At 35.5% G+C, this 7,738-nt stretch overlaps 1 long non-coding RNA gene across 2 annotated transcripts; it reads left to right on the top strand.

The window, feature by feature from the left end:
• The first annotated feature begins 6,094 nt into the window (after nt 1–6,094).
• On the top strand, nt 6,095–6,941 carry LOC129951363 (uncharacterized). 2 transcript variants are annotated; one of them, XR_008782176.1, is made up of 3 exons: nt 6,095–6,235; nt 6,461–6,599; nt 6,664–6,941. It is a non-coding gene; the product is annotated as an uncharacterized LOC129951363 (long non-coding RNA). The 2 variants fall into 2 exon arrangements; XR_008782175.1 differs by lacking the exon at nt 6,095–6,235 and having other exon boundaries at nt 6,249–6,599.
• Nucleotides 6,942–7,738: the final 797 nt, after the last annotated feature.

The following is a 7,738-nucleotide window of genomic DNA, read 5'->3' as shown; positions in this document are numbered from 1 at the left end:
TTAATATTTTGATTTTTCGAATTAAACAACACTGCCTGTAAAAGGGTACAAATTCAGTTATGACTATTTCGTATAGTCTTGAAGGCCGAAGCTGTGCAGGTGGCAAAAATGAGCTTAGTAAGGGCAGAAATAAGAGTAGTGTAGTAGTGACAAAAGTATCACAGCTGATATAGGGGTTTCTAGAGGTTCAATTAAAATTTTAAACTACTCCACAAGTCATTTTCTGAAGTTCCTCCTTGAATATACATTTTTTTAACGGTCTTAGAAAATAGAGAAGCATGAACTAACTTACATATCTGTAAATATGGTCGGAAGGAAGCATGCCCGATGAATGGAACCTCAGTATTGTTTGCCCGGTAATGAAAAAAGGAGCACCTCTAAATTGTTCCAACTATAGAGGAATCAGTTTCCTTAACTTCACATGTAAAATATACTCTGCCGTAGCATGTGAACAACTAAAGCCCATCGTCATCAATTTGATATGCCCTTTTCAGTGTGGTTTTAGTATTGGAAAGTCAACAGTCGATCAAATATATTTATATTTATTAAGACAGGTTCTGGAAAAAAAAACTCAAGAGCATCAAATCGAAATCCACTATCTCTTAATCGATTTCAAATCCGCATATATACAGAGACGAACTTAATAGATTCATGTCTCCCAAACTCGTCCGTTTGTGCACCTTGCAACTTTGGTCGTTTCGAGAGAAAAGTTCTTTGCTTGATCTACGGTCCCATATGCATAGAAAGTGAATGGAGTAGAAGATGGAACGTACAGCTGTAGAGGCTGAACAGCGATTTAGACTTTTAGGCTTTTATTGGAAGCTCATTGACGAGTTTTATGTTACTTTTCCTTTTTTGAGGATTTCAAGGGTTATTGCTGGAAATGGCATTGTCGGCTCAGAGAGTTTTGGGGATAGCAAAGCTGCTGTAGAAGGCAAAGTTTTGCGCTTTTCTTCTATGAATTGGATGGGAGAGGTATCAAGCAGACTCCTTTTTATTAGGTGAGGTTATAGCTTACACGTTAAGATTTATTTGTTTTTGTTTTGCTCTTAAGTGCTAAGACTTACGTGGGAATTTGCTTGCTTCGGTGGGGCTACCACTATTCTTGTTTTTGTTTACAATTTTATAATTTTACGTGCACTTTTTAAACACTTTTAAGGACTTTTAGAAGGAGCTTTTTTCTGAGTGAGTTGACAAATCAAATGCCAATCCTTCGAATCCTTCGAACTTCGACCTTAAAGAACTGACGTACTTTCAATACAGCTTTTCACTCAACATGATGAGTGTTATATTTAAAGCAAGAGGCGAAATCATCAATTTGAACTTAATTCCACATCGACCGGACCTTCCAATTTTGTGTGAACTTTACAACCTTAAGGAGAGAGAGGATATATATCATTTCATGGGCAGATGTCCCATCCTAAAAGAATTCCGGGTTATTCATTTTAGCGTTACTTTGACGGATTTGGATGCAGTCATCGATATCTTGAATGGACAATTTGGTTGGGAAATCTATAGGTAATCTACTGTTAGTCTCACTAAAACTCGAGAACGGCTGAACGGATTTATCTTATCTAAGTTCTGAAACGTTCGTGGAGGTCTAGGGAAGGTTTAAAAGCCCTTTTCTATTTCCCATACAAACGGTTTCTAAAGTCAATTTGAACTTTATTGCTATTCAATAAAGTTCATATTAAATTATAATCACTCACTGTTGTCTAAGCAATTTAGGTGTGTTTCTAACCTCAAAGAGTCAATTTGCAATTACCGCTGCTTAAAGTTCAAATTCAATCATATCTATGAAAAAAAATCTTCGCGTGCGCTTTGGAGGATCTAATGTCGCGTTCCGAAAATAAACAAAAGTGAGTCGCGAACGAGCCAAAAAATGTATAAACTATTAGTAGTACTGATTTCTAATTAATTTGGTCGGATTCGGGAAACTATATTTTAGCTAACTTCAGTTGTAAGTGTATCAGATTATTTTTAAGATTGATAAATCTTAAGTTTCGTCACAAATTAAGTTTCTGAACGGAACCATAATATTTGACATTCGATTTGAGAACCAACTAATATGTCAATCATTCTGTCGCACTTCAGAACACGGAGATTTATGGCTTAAAGGTAAACTCAAAGAAAAAAAAAATACTGACTTAGGTCGTCGCAGTCAATAAAATGTGCCAAGAGATACCTCACGTTCTAACCGCACTGAACACCAGACACCAGAGGGAGACCGATCAAGAAAATAGTCGTATTGCTATGTCAGAATTGTGTTATTTAGTGAGTGACAATGAAGTGGATAGGCTTAGAATGGAACGAGTTCATGCACATCAAACACAACAACAGCGAGCACCACATAGTGAAATTGAGCGAATCCGCAGACGCAGTGCTCCTGTGATTCTTTAACGAGCTGCACTATCCCACGAAGTTTTTAAATTCGCTGAAATTGCCTGGATTACCACCTAACAATTTGCAGTTAAAAGTAGTATCAGTTGTCATCATGCTGCGTAACATTAATCAACCTCGAAAAAGTCTGGCTGTGAAAAAGCTGATGAATAACGTCATTCAACAATCACAAAATGAAAATACAAAGGAGAGGATGTCTTGATCCCGCGAATACCGATGATTCCAACGGATTTACCATTCGATTTTAAACGTTTACAATTTGCAGTACGTCTGACGTAACCTGTTGATCACCTGAGCTCCTTCCAAGAATAGCTTGGAAGACATAAGATGATCTACACAATAGTCACCACTTCCCGATTTTGACCTCATTAAATATTGTAACCATTACTTTTTCAAAAACTTTTGACCCTAAATTTAAAACTGACTTATCCAACTGGACACTATTTCAACCCATAAACTCTGATACTTGTTGGATAAAGGGCCGACATTAAACAATAACTAAGAAGCGGCTCTCTTGCTCAAAACAATCAGAACTTCTGCAAATTTATCCATCCCTCAATCTGCACCAATTAAAAGAAAGCATGTAGTCACTTGGTGGAATGATGATTGCACTAAATAACTTTCAAAAAAACTCCACAACACAAAATTTAATAATTTATAAAAAATCAAATGCTAAATTTTGACGTTTACTTAAAGACAACATAGCAAAAAGCTTCTACGAATTCACCTCAAATATAAACCCCAACCCCAACTCCACCCCAGCCAAAATATGGCAAAATATTCGCCGTCTCACTGGCAACCCAACCTCACTCGCAATAAACTGCATTAAATCAAATAATGACACGATCACAGATCCGCCAAAAATATCTAATTTTATCAAATTTCTCCAACGCTTTTGTTAAATAAAAATTAGATAGCCTCAACCATTCAACTCAACATGCTACTAATCCGACAGCTCGACGTATCGAACAACCGATAACATTAATCGAACTTGAAACCTCACTTATCAAGGTCAAAGTCAAAACCCCAAGCAGTGATAGAATATCTTATCAAATGCTAAAAAATCTACCTTATTAAACTAAGCAGAGAATTTTTGATCTTTATAACAGTATCTTAAACAACTGTATCATTCCTCATACCTGGAAATCTTCTACAATTATATTTACCTATTCCGAAACCAAAAAAATATAAAAATTAAATCGAAGGATACCGCCCAATCTCCTTTATACCATGTCTATCCAAAATAATTGCAAAGCGCATACTATGGTTTGCCGAAACAAACAAGCTTATAAACCAAGTTGCCTTTAAGTCCAATAGAGGATGTGTCGACGCTCTTCTTCATATCGACTATTTTGCTACAAAAGCTCTATCAGCAAAAAACCACCTATCCGTTCTGTCCCTTGATTTCAAAAAAGCCTTCGATAGAATAGGTCTCCATGTAGCCCTGAAAAATCTTACAAAATGTGTTGGAAGATAAATATACGGCTATGTAAGATCCTTTTCAAAAAATAGAACTTTTCGTGTAAAGACTAATAGCGTCTACTCTTCCAACTACCATTGTATAACGGTATACCCCAGGGATCCCCTCTCGTGGCTTTATTTATAATTGCATTCGACGATATAAACATAATTTTGAAAAAGCAAAAATTACTAGATCACTGCATTTATGCAGACGATATATATAATTATTTTATGTAAAATAAATGATATCGACAGAAGTAAAATCTTGTTTCAAATTGCCCTATAAGAAATTATAGATTGGTCGATGGCCGAGTCACGTTGACCCCATGGAAACAAATTCTCCGGCCTTGAAAGTCTTCGGAATCCATGCCCACATCATAACGCAGAAGAGGAAGACCGAGGATCAGGTGGCGAGCACCGAACGTACGTACGTTTTTCCTCCATACTACTTAGGGCCACTTTCTTATCTTTAATGCACTACCTGTAAACAAACATTGTTGTCAGGAAATCGATAGTTTCAGACTTTAATTATGGATTAAGCTTAATACCCTTATTAAAATTGGCGAGTCGAATGAATAAACGTGTGAGTGTGAGAAATTTGTATTACCGTTGGCGAATTCAGAACCGTTGATTCGACTTAAATGTCATACACTTTTCGAAGATTGATCTCACTCAATTGTCGCTATCGAATGTTCGATGATTTTAACGTCATTCGTGTTATTATTTGTCGAACGTTAATATTGTTAAAAAAAGGTCGAAGCTTATGTAAAAGAAATGTCGGAACATAAAACAATGTAAGTTCATATGTATATTTCATTTCTTTGATAAAATAACATGAATCAATACATTTCTATTCAGCTGCAAGAGAACTAATACAAATCAGTACGAAAAGGTAGTCGAACTGATGGAATCTTACCCGAATGAAGCGAGAGGTGTTGTAGAGTTTGTTTCTTCAAAAAGAAACCAAAAGGAATATTGGGACCAATTTGCTACAACCCTCAACTCACTTGGGCCACCTACTTGCGATGGAAAAGAAAAATTATTGAACGACGAAATTTAAATATAAATAGTACCAAGAAACATTGAATGTTCTTCTCTTTGGTACCACGTTTCAAGAACTGACTTAAGATTACTGAAGTTCCATACAAAGGAATCATGGGTTGATCGAGGATATCTTGAGTCAACAAAACGAATACAAGTTTTATATGCTAAGGTACTTGGCGCAGCTCAATCGGATCAACGATTCCTATATGGGTTCCGTCAACACATCCTATTACTCCTGGTCACCTGGCCGTTAAAAAAAAAAACTAGTTTTGTGTCTCATCGGATGACAGTTGAGACTGATCCAGGTTGGACATAATGTGTCTTCAATTGCACACACAACTTCTTTTAAAACTAAGGAAACCGAGGATTGTGACAGGCCTAAGTCAAAATCTCTTCCTACGCTGCTCTAGCAAAAAATCTAAGGGCAGAAACAAATTTTAGTATAGCAGGGGCTAAGGAGGTGCTTGCGTTTTTAAATTGGCCTTCCAACTTGTTTAACACGAACACAAACGCTTCCTTATTCAGTCGAAAATATGATCTGAAACTTAAGGACTTAATTAGAATTTAACCGTAGACCTACGTTTAAAAAAGCGACTAATTCTACGTTGACGGGTCGTTTTCGACCCTCCTAGATTTTAATAAGGCATTTACACAAAAAATTAATATTTCTTAAAACGGAAACTTTTTTAAAGAACTTACAGTAGGTACAAAATATTTGTTCTACTTAGAGATGATTAGGGAGTTCGAAGGAATTAGAGTTCTTACTTTTTTTCTGTAATTTTCGATTTCTCCAAGAAACAAATCTATGTTGCTTACCATTTTGGATTATTTTTTATTGTTATTAAATTATCAATTAATGATTAATGAATCATGAGTTGACGTTTATTTATGCCTGTTATTTTTTTGTATGGTAGCACTAAATTTCGAACTCGAATTGTAAAGTTCGCCAACCGTGGTATGTCGAATGTGTTAGTTCGCTTATAAAAATATCTCTCTTCGAACGTTCGATTCGCCAACCATAATAGGGGTATTTGTTAAAACTTGACCCACTGTAAACAAATAGGCCCTTATAGTATCACATGCTTAATATTTTCGTTTGAGTGGCTGAAACGTTTGAAAATAAACAAGGAGACTCCAAAGAGCAACGAATTCGAGCAACAGCGCCAGCTGATAGCATTTATACAAAAACATGATATTTACTCAAATAACAAACAAATTTTGTACTAAAAAAATATTCCACTTGCTGTTCAAGTTTGTTCTACAGATTACAATCACAAGGTCAGGATCACAGAGCGTTACAAATGCATTTTATTAGTATCACTATCTTCAAGTAAGTACAAGCTACTATTTCAATTTTATTTATTTATATTTTTTTTCTGGATGGGTGAATCAATTTGAAATAAATATTACAAAAGCTTAAGCTCAGACATTGAGGCGACCGAGCGACGACCTCGACCGCTTCTATAAGATTATAGCTGATTACTTTGCTTCTCTATCAAGTCCAACAATTCAATAATATATTTATTTTGTGCTTTTATTTCAATTGAAACGACAGAATATTTCACTGTTGTTCTCTCAGCGTTCTTTTCAAATCAGTTCCGTATTCGGTGTAATGATGGCAAGTCTTAAATTTCTACAACTTATTTGTCTTATTTGTACAATAATTCACACAATTAATGGATATTCTGTATTAGGTATAAATTAATTTATTTATTAAGTTATTATCGATGGAAGTTAATAGTTGTGTAATAATTTTAGGAGGACGAAATCAATATGAAGAAATAAGCATTAAAAATCAAGGAAATAGACCGATCTTTATGTTCTGCGATCAAATTAGCAACCATTGGAATTGTGTGATGCATTGCAAATCTTGGGGCCACACAAGTGGACATTGCGCCAGTGATTTTTTATGCAATTGTCTGTGATTTGATACTTTTTGTAATTTTATTTGATTATTTTTATTATTATAATATTAGTTAATGTTTTAAGGGCAAAGAGGTGGTGTGATTTGAAAATATATATCCTCTGGCACAAATGGTGAAAAGTGTTTTAAGTTTGTTGGACTATTCGGTGAAAATTCTGTGATTTAAAGGGGAAATCAGGAAGGTGAACATTTTTGGAAGTGGAAATTAAAATTAACATGTTGAAAGCTACCATTAATTAAAGGACAATGGGAAAAAGTATATGGGTCCTGGTCTTTCTAGAGCTCAGGTGAAACAAAGGATCGTATGAAAAAAGATGAGATCAAACTCTTTACTCACTTTTTTGAGAACTTTCTTAAGGTTGTATGCAAAAAAATAATCACTGACCGAGTTAGATCTCACTTGGTGAGTTCAATCTCAGAGGGATGAGATCGATCTCAAAACGAAAGCTCGCCATGAGATTGTGCTCGTTTTCATATGCAAAAAGCTGAGTAAACACTTGGTTACATGAGATCGATCTCACAAATTGTTAAGCATGGTATTTCTCGGACTCGGTTTACATAAAACCGTAAGGATGGCTGAATTTATAATTAATTATGTCGGACAAAGAAATTATAAGGAAAGAAGGTGTCCAATAGGTGATGATTTTCGTCGTTTGTACCGGTTTAGTGAAGAAGGTGCCCGAGCTCAGAAACGCGTGGTGGTGCTCTCACAAATGAAGAAAAAATAACAACATTTCCGCGATACATAGGAGACCCGGGGTTCCAAATTGGAGTTGGTGAACTCCAATTGGAGTTCATCAATCTACGGTCTCTAGAGTGGTGCAGCAAGTTTCTGCAGAAATTGCAAGCCAGGTTTTTAAGTTCCTTAACTAAAAACTTATTAAAATTTTCCGATTGATGCATATATCA

Source organism: Eupeodes corollae, chromosome 3, assembly GCF_945859685.1.
Source record: "Eupeodes corollae chromosome 3, idEupCoro1.1, whole genome shotgun sequence".
Lineage (NCBI taxonomy): Eukaryota > Metazoa > Arthropoda > Insecta > Diptera > Syrphidae > Eupeodes > Eupeodes corollae.
The sequence above is the reverse complement of the archived record's forward strand: the minus strand, read 5'-3'. Positions and strand labels throughout refer to the sequence as shown.